The sequence below is a fragment of the Benincasa hispida genome, chromosome 9, assembly GCF_027475165.1.
Source record: "Benincasa hispida cultivar pf3 chromosome 9, pf3_genome.v1.1, whole genome shotgun sequence".
Lineage (NCBI taxonomy): Eukaryota > Viridiplantae > Streptophyta > Magnoliopsida > Cucurbitales > Cucurbitaceae > Benincasa > Benincasa hispida.
In genome coordinates, this window is record NC_143486.1 from 84,797,194 (window position 1) to 84,813,380 (window position 16,187).

Consider the following 16,187-nt stretch of genomic DNA (forward strand, 5'->3'; position numbering starts at 1 on the left):
TCTAGTTATACTTATGAGCAATTTGTGAATGGTTAATGCACTATTGATGGTTATATTCAATGAACACAGAAATACACTGTAGTGCGAAGAGTGCAGCTGTCGGTCTTTAATGGAATGATCAACAGTTAATGGAGGTTGATTAATTTAATTAAAGAGTTTATTTAATTAATTAATCAAGTATCATTGGAACTTCAATCTATAGGTCCATAAGGTCTCCTCTGTAGCTCAACTAGGATTATTGATAATCGAATTAATTTTGGATTAATTTAAATAGTTTAAATTAATTGAAAAAAAATAATTATATTTTATATAATTAATATAATGTATGTGATACATTATAATATAAAGTTTTATTTTAGAGAAAATAAATATTTGAATATGATTCAAATATTAATTATATGAATATGATTCATATAAAAACTATAGGTTAAATTTAATATGATTTTGATTCATATTAAATACTATAAGTTAAATAAAAGGTTAATAAACTATAGGTTATGTATTGTATTTGATATAACATAAAGTTTAATAAACATACATATTAAAGTAGTTAATATATATATGTATTAATTTAAATTATTCTAAATTTGGGGAGAGAGTTATTGTAATTCCCTTGCCCCAATTCTCTCTTCTTTTTTTTTTTTTCTTTATCGTGTATAGACAGAAAGATAATGGGAGTTTTAAAATTGATCTTCCTTTCCTTCTTCATAGAACATTCACTCCTGACAGAGTACACAAAGATCACTCCTGCATTTTCTTCTCATCTCAATTACTCTCCTGACAGAGTACAGAGTACACAAAGAAGAGACTTGCATTTTCCTAGCCCTATAAAGAATACAAAGGTCTCTGCTTAGTTGTGTCCAAGTCTTGATCATGAGTTTATGGAAGAAGGAATATAGTTCGAAGTGTTCGTGATCAAGAAGAGGAAGTCGTGAAGATATTGTGACTTCAAGGGTAAGTACGACTTCCCCTTTGTTCTTATCTTGTCTGTAAAAGCATGTTATAGGATATTGAATGTTTATCATATCGTATTTCCATCACATCTCTGATTCATGTATGTTCTGTAAAATTAATTGAGATACACGATTGCGTATCACGCTTCTGTGTGGGTTTTTTCTAACCTTCAATTGGTATCAAAGCACTAGGTTTAGTCTCTTGATTTATTTTCTGAACATTAAAATTAGATTTAAGGTGGGTGCATTAAGATCTACATGGTTGATGTATATTCTGTTGGTTTGCATTATGGATGTTTACGAAATTGGCATATTAGGTTGTTTTCTTCTTTAATTTCCTCAGTTTGTAAGGGCCCATTGTGTTTTTAAGGGCATTTATTCATGTTATCGAGTCCGTATTCATGTCCATGTCGTTCGGGTCATGATTCTAGCTTCATTTTGGAGAAGATTGAAGTATTTATGATGAATTCGGAAGAAGGCAATTGCCTAGAGCGCAACTGCGCCCTTGCGCAGCATTGCGGCGCTCGGGGAAAACCACGCGGACATAGCGGCACTCGAGGAAAACCGCGCGGAGCATAGCGGCGTTCTTCATAGAGTGTCGCGCGCTGTGCGACTTTCCGCCAAGTGCCCCTGTGCTTTGGCCATAGCGCTGCGGCGCTTCGAGAAATTAGACCAGAGCGCCGCTGTGCTCCGACGACGTGCACGCGCATTTGGGAAGTTTGTGAGACATGCATTCGAGCCCTAAGGAAAATAGTTTGCAACAATTTTTTATTCTTTAATTTATTAATTATTGTTTGTAATAATTAATTTAGTTTTGGTTAATTAAATTATTATAAGTGTTATAGTAATTTAATCAAAGTTGGGTATGCCAATTTCAGTCCACAATTGCTATTTTAATTAATTGTGGATGTGATGTATGATTCTATATAATTATATGACATATTGTATGTCATATAGTTAAATTTTTACCTTAGGATAAACATTATTCATGCGTCGTGTTTATTATAAACGTTATAATATATAGTTGCATAAATTATTTATAGCATGCTCATGCATCATATAATGTAAGAGTTATAATATATGAACACATACATTAATGACATTACCATGCATCATACATTATAAATATTATAATATATAGTTAACATGTATGGATGTATGTTTTTTTTTTTTTTCATTAATTTAGTATATAATAGTATGTATTGTATGTAATGAAAAATGGGGATTGTATGAAACATGACATTACTTTAGAAAAATAATATTGCTATATGTTTTTTTAAGGTATGTCATTAGATACATGGCAATAGGTTTTAATTATTGCATTCAACCTTATAATAGTTATAAGTTAAAATGAAATTAGATTTAAAATCTATAATAAGGAGTTGCATGCAAACATAAGTTAAATAAGTTTTAAAATGGTTTTAAATTGATTTCACTTTTAGATCTATGTTTACAATATTTCTAATATGATTAGAAATAAGTTTAATCTTTTAGTTCTGTTTAATAAAATTAAAATGGATTGAATAAAATATTAAATTTATGATATAATTATCTATAAGATACCTTTGTCTAAGGAAGGTTCTATCTAACGTTGGGAGTTTTAAGCTGACAAAAACGGAACACTCTTACTTGGAAATCGACCTGGAAGATGAATTATATAATTATATTATAAGCATGCAATGAATGATTAAGGTTTATTAAAGTGTTTAATAAACAAGAATCATTATTGTCAAACTATCCAATGCAATAGTTACTTTGGTTAAAGTTAACAATCACTTAGTTAAATTAATTAGTCCAATTTACCCAATTGAGAAACCTTAGGTTTTAAAATACTTAGTGGGAGGAAATGGATGTATATGATACGTCATTTTTCCACTCACGTTCTCCCTTAATATTCACACCATGAGACTCATGCTTAGCCTTGGGGCGCCCTGGGAGCGTCCCCCTTCGGATAGTGTTTGCATAAGTCAATATCAAGGTGAATGGAGAGAGGATTTTTAGTAAGTGGGAGAGAGATATGTGTCAACATGTCCTACAGTCTCCTTCATTGGTTTGCATCATGAGACCTTCTTGTACAGCCTCGAGGCGCCCTAGGAGCATCCCCCTTTGGATGATTTGTGCATTAGGTCAATATTAGGGAAAACTTCAGAAATTTCTATTGATTGGTTAAGAAAAGTTAGCTCATTGGGGTGGAGCTTTAGGGTCTAAAATGAAGGGTTACACTTACGAGAAATTGTTAAACTAGTTAATGATTTCTTGACCAAATCAATGTTGACTAATTGTTATAGGAATAAGAGTTATTTTGGTGTAATGACAGGTTGAGAATGTCTCAATTCATTGAATGGACGATTAACTACCCTTCGGTGGCTTTTGTCCTAAATCACTGAAACGTCACTGTGAAATTAGATATTAAATAGGGTTCATTTAATTTATGCTAAAATTGATTGATATTTTAGAGTGATGCTAAAATCTAATGTAGATCAATTTGTTTCATTTCAGTAAAATGTGAAATTTTATTCCTTCGTCGTTTGTCTCTACTTGTTTGACCGAATTTAATTATACAACTTGGAAAGATTCGATTAAAACTATTTTCATGGAAAATGACCTTGACTTCGTCTTGACTGAGGAATGTCCTCCAGTCCCAACCCCTAATGCAACACGAAGTATTTTTTATGTATACAAAAGGTGGACGAAGGCCAACAATAAGGCCTGGGTCAAATTTTGGCGAGCATTTTGATGTCTGATCCAAAAGGTTTGAGAGTATGGCCATTGCACTTAAGATCATGTAGTCAACGTAGGAATTGTTTGAGCAAAAGTTCTCACAATTCCAGCAGAAGGGGGTTAATATTGACAAACAAGTAATGCCAACTCTTTAAACAAACTTCAATCCATATTGAATGTCAATGGACTAATAGAAAAGACAAATGTTGCCAACTCTAGTGAAGTTAATCAAAGAGGTTCGTCCCTGAGATAAATCTTAGAGTTTATGATAAAGGATATAAAGTTGATCACACTACTCTCTAGAAAAGGAAGAAATCCAATGCTGGTAAATCTGATTTACTTATCTTGGAGATGTGCTTAGTAGAGAATGATGATTTTGTCTGGATAATTAATTTAGTGGCTACTAATCACGTATGTTCTTCCTATCAAGGATTTAATTCCTGGAGACAGTTGGTAGCTGGAGAGATGACTCTTCGAAGTGGTATTGGTGAGGTCGTTTCAGCTGTTGTCGCATGCAAGCTTAAGTTATTTTTAGACAAGAAACGACATATGTTATTATATGACATATATGTAGTTCCTAATATCAAGATGAACTTAATTTCTATTTCTTGTATAATTGAACAAAAGTATTATCTATCCTTCTCTGAAAATAAAGTGTTTATTTTTAAGAATGGAATGGAGATAGACTTAGGTTCAATAGAATTAACGTGTATATACTAAAGTTGTTAGTTACAAAGGTTCTCCTAAATACTAAAACATTCAGAATGGAAACCACTGCAAGAAGACCAAGAGTTTCTCCTAAAGAAAATGTCCACATTTGGCATATAAGATTAGATCACATTAATCTCAATAAGATTGAGAGGTTAGTGATAAGTGGACTTCTAAATGGTTTAGAAGAAACTCTTTACATGTATGTGAGTCATGTTTCGAAGGCAAAATGACAAAACGACCTTTTACTATAAAAGAATATAGAGCTAAAAAGACCTTGTAGCTTATACATTCAGACCTATGTGGTCCAAAGAATGTAAGAGCAAGAGGAGGGTGTGAATATTTCATCTCTTTCATAGATGATTATTCTTGTTGGGATTAATGTCCTAAATCTAGTGTATCTCGTGGTTTGTAGTTTTATTAACATAACTATTTATCTAATAAAATCAAAGGTATTTTATTTGACATTTAAACATTAATTCAATCAAATAAACTAATATCCAAGGTTATATGATGTCACTTGAACATGTTGGGGTTTGTACCCTAAGGTCTCGTGTCCTGTAGTTTGTAAAAAACTTTGAAAGAACACTTGTGATGTTTAATATACGTGATATTTACTTCACTTCTTGACTTTTCACATTTAGATGTTTTTGTTTTACCAAAAACCAATAAACTTAATATCTCTGGTTGTCTTTATGTAACTTAAGCATATATGTAGTGACATACAAGTGAATCATGTCTTAAGTGACAACAAAAATAGTCTGTAGTATATGGATACATGAGGGAAACCTTATCCTGGTAACACTACGGATGCGGCCCGCTTTGTGGAATTGTTACAAGTGTTGTGACTTGTCACAAATGGTCTGATCCTGGTCATTTGTGTAGCGGACATGCGAGCGGGGGCATCCTATACAAAGAGTTTGTATAAGACCTGACCTCGAAGTGTTCATGTCTCGTCATATAACTCCATTCATGACTGAGACTTCACTTTACTAGGATGACCATAGGTAACATGACCTCAATCTTGAGTGAGTTGGGAACTCCTGCCACTGAGGGCAGTCCTTTGATTTGTATGGGTGCGAATGGCCAGAGCGCCGACTCAAACCTACCACTTTAGGGAGTTGTCTGATTTGGGACCTGGGAACTCAGCTTCACAAGATGGAGTTCACTCCTTCACCGAAACAGGGGTAAGTAGATAGATTTCTCTCTTAAGGGTTGATCCCGGGGCTTGAATAATATGGCACCACACACCTTCTCGTGGCTCGAGAAGTGTTCACACATAGTAGAACTATGTTGTATTGTTCATTAGAAGGATCAATGGTACTTAAGAAGTAAGATGTAACTATATGGGCAAAACGGTAAATTGGCTTGCTGTAATTACGAGCATCTGTGAAGGGTCTGTACTGATGATTGGTTATATCCAATGAACATAGATATATATCTATGGCAAGAAGAGTTCAACTGTCGATCTTTAGTGGAATGCCTAACAGTTAACAGATAGTGGATATCGTGACTAAAGAGTTTAGTCAGCTATTCACGTACCGTTGGAGCTTCGAGCCATAGGTCCATAAGATCCCCTTGGTAGCTTGGATACAAGTTGAGAGTCAGTTTTTGGGTTAGATTGAAATGTTCAAATTGACTAGAGGGAGTTCGATTATATATGATATAATTGAACTAGTTAATTATATATGATATAATTAACTTTATGTATGAGATACATTAATTTGGAGGAAATTGGATATAAATATGATTTATATCTAGTGGAGGAAAAATACTATGATTAATATATGATATTAATTCATATGTTATGAATATGATGTGATCACATTCATTGGACGATTAAAAGAGAAACGGGACGACGTCACTTCGGTTTTAATAACAGATGAGTAAGCTGAAAGATCACTTTGAGACGCATAAATAGCTCACGATGTGTCAAGCATAAGATGCACAGACATTGTGTTAAAAAGTGTGTCATCACTTAGAAAATCTGTGCCTATACGATAGTGCCTGCACGATCGCTTACTTATACGATAGTGCTAAGTGATCGCCTAACGATTACACCCACATGTGCTATTTACTAAACGATCGTTTACTTTTTCCTAAGCGATCGTTTAGCTCCCGATATTTACTAAATGATCGTATAGATGATCGCATAGTTTTTTTCTACACGATCGTTTAGATGATCGCTTACCTTTTTTCTACATGATCGCTTACCTTTTTCCTACACGATCGTTTGGATGATCGCTTACCTTTTTCCTACACAATCGTATACTTCACCTAAACGATCAAGCATTTTTGTCTATACGATAGATGAGCTCATCTCCCACTTACTTGATCGTTGTATACGATCTCTCTTCTTCCTTCTCTCTACCAAATATGAACAAAGCCCACCCTTTGGATTTTCACTCCAAGATACTGAGGGCTCTGAGTGGTGGTGTCATATCCATTTCCTTCTATCGAGGTAAATGATTGGGTTTTAGATTTGCTATGAAGAAGAAGTCTTCAACTGGTATGATCTCTCGATCTTTTTAGCATTATGAATGCATTTTAGTATGTTTGAATGTATATGTGGTAATTCTGTCACAATGAATTGGAAAGATCTGCTTCCGCTCGTAGGTACTCTTGAATAAGAGTTCCTTCAATTGGTATCAAAGCACTCGGTTTTTGATATTCCAATTCATTGCTGCAAAATAATTGCATTTACATTCACGGTGGGTGCAACATGTTTACTCTATGTTTTAATTGTTAATTCATTTGTGGATGTGTGGATTAATGGAGTTTTCTGGGATGTAATCTCGATTTGTTGAATTATCTAGCTAATTGTAAAGGCCTTGCATTTTTTGGCACAATTAATTACTATCAAGTTTGTAAATTCAAAGTTAGTTTTAGTCTTGAGTCGTTCGTGATAAAGTTCAAAGCACGGGTTGCTGTTCTTCGTGAAAGAAGACAATCAAGTGTTGGTTGTGTCCTATAGACGATGAAGTAGACGATCGCTGAGTATCGGATGCTCGGCTGTCATTTAACATGCGTGTGCACTAGACTATCGTATAGCTCAGCAAGCCTCATCGCTTAGTTACTGACTATACGATCACGGAGTAATTGCATGGTAAATCATTTACTTTTCATGTGCTAAGCGATCGTCTAGGCGATCAGGCTTCGCGGCCTCATTGTTGTCTATGCGATCGTTTAGCACTTGTGCTATCGTCTAGTGTATGCTACACGATCGTTTACTTAAAGGCATTTACTAAACGATGAGAGCTTCACCCGGTGGTTTAAGACCCGGTTCGTTTGTGAACCAATTTGCTTAGAAGAATAATGTAAATAGATAGTTTTCTCATTTCAGTTTTGTTTTGGTTCATCCTGGTCCATTAACCCATGGTTTTATGCATGTGATGTATGTTTTTTTTTATGTCATATGGTATGCACATATAGATAAATCCCACCTTAGGTTATGCATTGGTCATGCATATTCTCTTTATTATAAGTGTTATGATTTAGTGAAACATGATTTAATTTACGTAAGTGCATGCCCATGCATCATATAATATAAGGGTTATATTTATGTATGCATTATTTATTTAACATAATATTTATAAGCGTTATAAACATTTCGTTATGTGGCATGTGTGTTTTAGTTGTTTATTTTATAAATGGTTATAAAATGAAATTAGAACTAAAATAATTAATAAAAGATTAATATGTAGCAAATCTATCTATAAAATACCTTTTGTCTAAGGCGGTTTTGTCGAGGCTGGAGTATTTAAGGTGACAGCAACGGAACAACCCTACCTGGAAACCTACCTGGAAAGGTGATTTAGATAGATTTGATGCATGCATGCAAGTTAAGGATAGTCCATTAAAGAGTTTGATGTGACTACTTGGACTTATTTTATTTCAAAGACAAAAGTTGTTTTTGAACAATCTTAATAAATGACTTAGATTATAATTGGTAGCTGGATTGTCTAGGTTAATAAACCCCTGGGTAGAACATTCAGTGGGAGGTACTTGGGGCATTTGATGCTTCATTTACACCTCTCATGTTTCTCCCTCATAGTTCACACCGTGAGATCTATCCTTGGTCTCGTGACACTCTGGGAGTGTTCCTCTAAAGAATGGTGTTTGGGTAGATCAATATCAAGGTGGATGGAGAGAATGTTCATAGTAAGTGGGAGCGGGAAGTGCTACACTCGTTAGATTGAATAAAGTTTCTGTGCATTGCCTCGTGGCGCCCTGGTGTGTCCCTCTATAGGATGATTGTTTTGCGCGTTTCTTTAGTTGATCTCCTGTAAGAGAATAAGGTCACCCAGTCTCTTGTTCTAATCTGCTTTTTTCCTACGGCGGGCGTATTAGGGTGGGACTCTAGGGCCAAAAACGAGAGGTTACACTTATGTGGAATTGTTAAGGGTTAACAGTTCTGGACCGAACAAATGGTGGCTATTAGGTTTAGTTCCAAGAGTTGGTTCTGCCTAATGGTTGATAATGTCTTATCCCAGTGAAGGAACATCTCCACCGATGTCGTTTGTCCTGCCTCGCTGGGGCATTATTGCAAAATAGAAGTCTTATCACTTAGGGTACTTGGAATCTGTTTTGCTAAATCTAATTGGATAAAAATGTGGTTTTTACAAAGTCTTATAAAAGGTTATTCGTTTTTTCAGCAATGATTTTAAATGGCTGTAGCCATTATTAGTTTACTTAGTGCCGAAAAACTGAATGGCCAAAACTATTCAAGTTGGAAACATATGCTCACGACGATACTCATCATCGAGGATCTAAAGTTTGTCTTTATGGAGGAATATCCTTCTATTTCACCTCAAGACGCTACACGAAATGTTCAGGCGGCGTACAAGTGTTTGGACATAGGCAAACGAGAAGGCCCGAGCCTATATCTTGGCTAGTCTTAGTGACGTGTTGGCCAAGAAACATGAGTCTATGGTCTCAGGCTTGAGATCATGGAGTCCCTACGGGGAATGTTCGGACAGTCGTCTGGACTGCTCAAGCATAAGGCTCTGAAACACATCTTCAGCTCCAAAATGGAGGAAGACATCTCTGTTGGTGAACACGTACTGAATATGATGGTCACACTTTAACGTGGCGGAGATGAATGGGTCTAAAATTGATAAGGGCAGTCACATTAGCATTATCCTACACTCATTGCTGGAGAGCTTCCTCCACTTTGTTAGCAATACGATTCTTAACAAAGTGGACTATTCCCTTACCACTCTCCTCAACGAGTTGCAAACTTACCAATCTTTGCTGAAAAGTAAGGAGAAAAAGGTAGGTGAGGCAAATTTTGTCTCGTCCTCTAAAAGGTTCTATCGAGGTTCGACCTCGGGACCAAAGTTTACACCTTCAACTTCTCACTCTAGAAAGGGGAAGAAGAAGAAGGGTGGTAAAGTGAAAGGGAATGCGCCTGCTAACCCGCCACCTGTCGCCCAGAAGAAGCGTCCACCACCGGTTGAAGAAGGAAAATATTTCCACTATAACCAGGACGGACACTAGAAGAGGAATTGTCCTCGTTATCTGAAGGAAAAGAAGGCAGCCATGGCAGACAAAGGTAAATGTGATTTACTTGTGTTAGAAACTTGTTTAGTGGAGAATGATGATTCTACTTGGATAATTGATTCGGGCGCCACTAATCATATATGCTCTTCTTTTCAGGGTATTAAGTCCTCGCGACAGCTAGAGGCTGGTGAGATGACGTTACGAGTAGGCACCGGACACGTCGTCTCTGCTGTGGCAGTGGGAGGCATCCAGTTAACTTTACAGAATATGTTTCTTATATTAAAAGATGTCTTTGTAGTTCCTGAACTATAACGGAACCTTATTTCTGTAATGTGTCTGTTACAATGCAATTACATTCTTTCTTTTAAATTGAATAAAGCGTTTATTCATAAGGATGGTGTTGAAATTTGTACAGCTAAACTGGAAAATAACTTGTATGTGCTAAAACCGTTAGCCTTAAGTTCTCTCCATAATATAGAGATGTTTAAACCTGTCGTCACTCAATCTAAATGCCAACGAGTTTTTTCAAAAGAAAATGTCAAACTTTGGCACCTTCGATTAGGGCACATCAATCTCAATAGGATTGAGAGATTGGTGAAGAATGACCATCTAAGCAAGTTAGAAGAAAATTCTTTACCAGTGTGCAAATCTTGCCTTGAGGGTAAGATGACTAAAAGACCTTTTACTGGAAAAGGTTATCGAGCCAAAGAGCCTCTAGAGTTAGTACATTCTGACCTTTGTGGTCCTATGAATGTGCAAACTCAAGGAGGCTATGAGTACTTTATCAGTTTTACTAATGATTACTCGAGATATGGGTATGTCTATTTGATGCAACGAAAGTCTGAATCTTTTGAAAAGTTTAAATTATTTAAGGGTGAAGTTGAGAATGCTTTGGATAGATGAATTAAAACACTTCGATCAGATCGAGGTGGAGATTTTTTGGATTCTGAGTTCCAGGACTATTTATTAGAACATGGAATCGTTTCCCAACTCTCAGCACCGGGTACACCTCAGCAAAATGGTGTAGCGGAGAGGAGAAATAGAACCTTGTTGGACATGGTTCATTCAATGATGAGTTACGCTTCCTTACCAGACTCGTTTTGGGGTTTCGCAGTGGAGACTGCTGTATACATTCTCGACTGTGTTCCTTCTAAGAGTGTTGCGAGAACACCTCTGGAGTTGTGGAACGGGCGTAAAGCTAGTTTACGACATTTCCGCATATGGGGTTGTTCAGCATATGTGCTTGAGGCAAATCCCAAGAAGTTGGAATCACGATCGAGGTTATGCCTCTTTGTAGGCTACTCCACAGCTACACGAGTAGGTTACTTTTATGATCCTTCCGAAAACAAGGTGTTTGTTTCCACGAACGCTACTTTCCTGGAGGAAGATCATATCAGGGAGCACAGTCCACGTAGTAAAGTCGTGTTAAATGAGCTTTCCAAAAAAAATACTGAAATTTCAACAAGAGTTGTTGAAGAACCTGCTTCATTAACTAGAGTTGTTGATGATAGTTCATCTGGTAGGTCGGTTCCACATCAAGGAACCTCGACGCAGTGGGAGGGTTATGAACCTGCCTGATTCCTATCTGGGTTTCATAGAAATCCTAGCTATGGTGGTAGATGGCGACGTTGAAGATTCGTTGTCCTATCAAAAGGCAATGGAGGATGTTGACCGGGATGAATGGGTCAAAGCCATAAATCTCGAGATGGAGTCAATGTACTTCAACTCGGTATGGGGTCTTGTAGATCAGCCTGATGGGGTAAGACCTATAGGTTGTAAATGGATCTACAAACGCAAACGGGGTGCTAATGGGAAGGTGCAAACCTTCAAGGCTCGACTTGTGGCAAAGGGTTATATCCAAGTGGAGGGAGTCGACTATGAGGAAACTTTCTCACCTGTTGCCATGTTAAAGTCGATATGCATCCTCCTGTCCATTACAGCTTATTATAATTATGAGATTTGGCAAATGGACGTCAAGTTGACTTTTCTGAATGGCAATCTTGAGGAGACCATTTACATGGTACAACCCGAAGGATTCATCGCCCAAGGTCAAGAGTAAAAAGTTTGCAAACTAAATCGGTCTATTTATGAGCTGAAGCAGGTGTCTCGATCTTGGAATATTTGGTTTGATGTTGTGATCAAATCGTATGGCTTTGACCAAAACGTTGATGAACCTTTTGTTTACAAAAAGATAGTCAACAGTTCAGTAGCTTTCTTAGTATTATATGTAGACGATGTACTACTCATTGAGAATGATGTAGGTCTACTGACTGCAGTTAAGAACTGGCTAGCAACCCAATTCCAAATGAAAGATGTGGGGGAGGCTCTGTTTTTCCTGGGTATACAGATCTTTCGAGATCATAAGAACAAAGTGCTAGCGCTATCTCAGGCATCGTATATTGACAAAATCTTGCTCAAATACTCGATGCAGAACTCCGAAAGAGGCCTACTACCATTCAGGTATGGAGTCACTTTGTCTAAGGACATGTGTTCTAAGCCTCAAGAGGTTGAGGACATGAGACGGATTTTATATGCATCTGTCGTTGGCATTTTAATGTATGGATGCTCTACACTAGGCCAAACATCTGTTATGCTGTGAGAATAGTCAGTAGGTATCTGTCTAATCCAGGCCAAGGTCACTAGATCGCAGTTAAGAATATCCTCAAGTATCTTCAAAGAATGAGGGAATACATGCTCGTATATAGGTCTAGGGATTTGATCCTTACTGGATACACAGATTCTAACTTTCAGACTGATACGGACTCTCGGAAGTCCACTTCAGGGTCAGTATTTACTCTTAACGGAGGAGTTGTAGTGTGATGAAGCACTAAGTAAGGGTGCATTGCCGACTCCACGATGGAGGCCGAGTACGTAGCGGCTTGTGAAGCTGCTAAAGAGGTCGTCTGGCTCAGAAAGTTTTTGACAGAGCTGGAAGTTGTTCCAGATATGTCTACGCCCATCACCCTTTATTGTGACAATAGTGGTACTGTGACGAACTCCAAGGAGCCCAGGAGTCACAGACGTGGCAAACACATAGAGCGAAAGTATCATCTGATCCGCGAGATAGTGCATAGAGGAGACGTGATCACGAAGATCGCCTCGGAGCAAAATGTTGCTGATCCATTTACAAAGGCTCTCACGGCTACAATGTTTGAGTTTACACTGGGTTTTTATGCCCTAGTTTATTATTTTGTACCTGTTTGTTTGTACTCCCCACTTCCCTTTAGGACAAGTGGGAGATTGTTGGGGTTTGTGCCCTAAAGTCTCATGTCCTATAGTTTGTAAACAACTTTGTAAGAACACTTGTGATATTTAATATATATGATATTTACTTCACTTATTGACTTTGCACATTTAGATGTTTTTATTTTATCACAAACCAATAAACTTAATATCTCTAGTTGTCTTTACGTAACTTAAGCATGCATGTAGTGACATACAAGTGGATCATGTCTTAAGTAACAACCAAAATAGTCTGTAGTATATGGATATAGAAGGGAAACCTTATCTTGGTAACACTACGGGCGCGACTGCTTTGTGGAATTGTTACAAGTGTTGTGATTTGTCACAGATGGTCTGATCTTGATCATTCGTGTAGTAGAATGCGAGCAGAGGCATCATATACAAAGAGTTTGTATAAGACCTGACCTCAAAGAGTTCATGTCTCGTCATATAACTCCGTTCATGACTGAGACTTCACTTTACTAGGATGACCATAGGTAACATGACCTCAATCCTGAGTGAGTAGGGAACTCCTGCCATTGAAGGCGGTTCTTTGATTTATATGGGTACGAGTGGCCAGAGCGCCGACTCAAACCTACCACTTTGGGGATTTGTCTAATTTGGGAGCTGGGAACTCAGCTTCACAAGATGGAGTTCACTCCTTCCCCGAAGCAAGGGTAAGTAGATAGATTGCTTTCTTAAGGGTTGATCCCGAGGCTTGAACGATGTGGCGCCACACACCTTCTCATGGCCCGAGAGGTGTTCACACATAATAAGACTATGTTCTATTGTTCATTAGAGAGATTAGTGGTACTTAAGGAGTAAGATGTAACTACAGGGGAAAAACGGTAAATTGGCCTACTATAATTACGAGCATCTGTGAAGGGTCATTGTACTGATAATTGGTTATATCCAATGAACATAGATATATATCTATGGCAAGAAGAGTTCAATTGTCGGTCTTTAGTGGAATGTCTGGCAGTTAATAGATGGTGGATATCGTGACTAAAGAGTTTAGTTAGCTATTCACGTACCGTCGGAGCTTCGAGCCATAGGTTCATAAAGTCCCCTTGGTAGCTTAGATACAAGTTGAGAGTCAGTTTTTGGGTCAATTTGAAATATTCAAATTGACTAGAGGGAGTTCGATTATATATGATATAATTGAACTAGTTAATTATATATGATATAATTGAACTAGTTAATTATATATGATATAATTAACTTTATGTATGAGATACATTAATTTAGAGGAAATTGGATATAAATATGATTTATATCTAGTGGAGGAAAAATACTATGATTAATATATGATATTAATTCATATGTTGTGAATATGATGTGATCGCATTCATTGGACGGTTAAAAGGGAAATGAGACGATGTCTCTTCTGTTTTAATAACGGATGAGTAAATTGAAAGATCACTTTGAGATGCATAAATAGCTCACGATGTGTCAAGCATGAGATGCACGGACATTGGGTTAAGAAGTGTGTCATTGCTTAGAAAATCTGTGCCTCTACGATAGTGCATGCACGATTGCTTACTTATATGATAGTGCTAAGCGATCGCTTAATGATTACACCCGCGCATGCTTTTTACTAAACGATCGTTTACTTTTTCCTAAGCGATCGTTTAGCTCTCGATATTTACTAAACGATCGTATAGACGATCACTTAGTTTTTTCTACACAATCATATAGGCAATCGCTTACCTTTTTCCTATACAATCGTTTAGTTGATCGCTTACCTTTTTCCTACACGATCATATACTTCACCTAAACGATCAAGCATTTTGTTTATACGATAGACGAGCTCATCTCCCACTTGCTTGATCATTGTATACGATCTCTCTTCCTCTTTCCCTTTACCAAATCCAAACAAAGCCCACCTTTTGGATTCTCATTCCAAGAATACTGAGGGCTCTGAGTGGTGGTGTCATCTTCGTTTTCTTCTGTTCGTGTAGAGATTGTTCGAGGTAGACGATTGGGTTTTAGATTTTTTGTGAAGAAGAAGTCTTCAACTGGCATGATCTCTCGATCTCTTTAACATTTTGAATGCATTTTAGTATGTTTGAATGTATATGTGGTAATTCTGTCACAATGAATTGGAAAGATCCACTTTCGCTTGTAGGTACTCTTGAATAAGAGTTCTTTCAGAACAATATGTGGTTGAAAAACATGAGGTTCATGTTCAAGTAATAACCTAAAAGGTCTGGAGTAAATAGATAAAGGTTTGGTGCCTTATCCTAGTAACACTACGGATACGACTCACTTTGTAATTGTTACATGGAATGTATGTTGGGATTGGTGTCCTAAAATCTCTTCATAATCTCGTAGTTTGTAAACTTTGTATAAACATATTGTTGTTAATAAAATAAGTGTTATTTTATCAGCATATACTCAATCTAATAAACTAAGACCCAAAGTTATTTCATGTAATTTAAACAAGTATGTAGAAACATACAAGTGAATCTTGTTTAAATAATAACCTAAATGATCTGTAGTAGATGGATAAGACTGGGTACCTTATCCTGGTGACACTACGGATACGGCCCACTTTGTAGGTGTTACAAGTGTTATAAAGTGCTACAAATAATCTGATCCTGATCATTCATGTGGAGACATGTGAGCGGGGGCATCCTATACAAAGAATTTGTATAAGACGGACCACAAAATGATTATTCTCTTTATATAACGCCGTTAATAATAGATACTTACATTTCACTAAGATGACTATAGGTGACATGACCTGAATCCTAAGTGAGTTGTGAACTCCTGCTCATGAAGGCGGTTCTTTGATTTATATGGGTGAGAGTGGCTAGATTGTCAACTCAACAAGCCTATCATTTTGGGAATTTATCCGACTGGGGAGTTGGGAACACAGCTACACAAGAAGGAATTTACTCCTTTCCCGATGCAAGGGCAAGTAGATAAATTGCTTCTTTAAGGGCTAATTCGGGTCTTGAACATAGTGGCCACACCCTCTCCTGGCCCGATAGAGGCTTAGTCATTGTTGAACTATGACTTATTGTTCATTAGAGGGGTCAGTGATACTTAAGGAATTAGATGTAACTATAGGGGCAA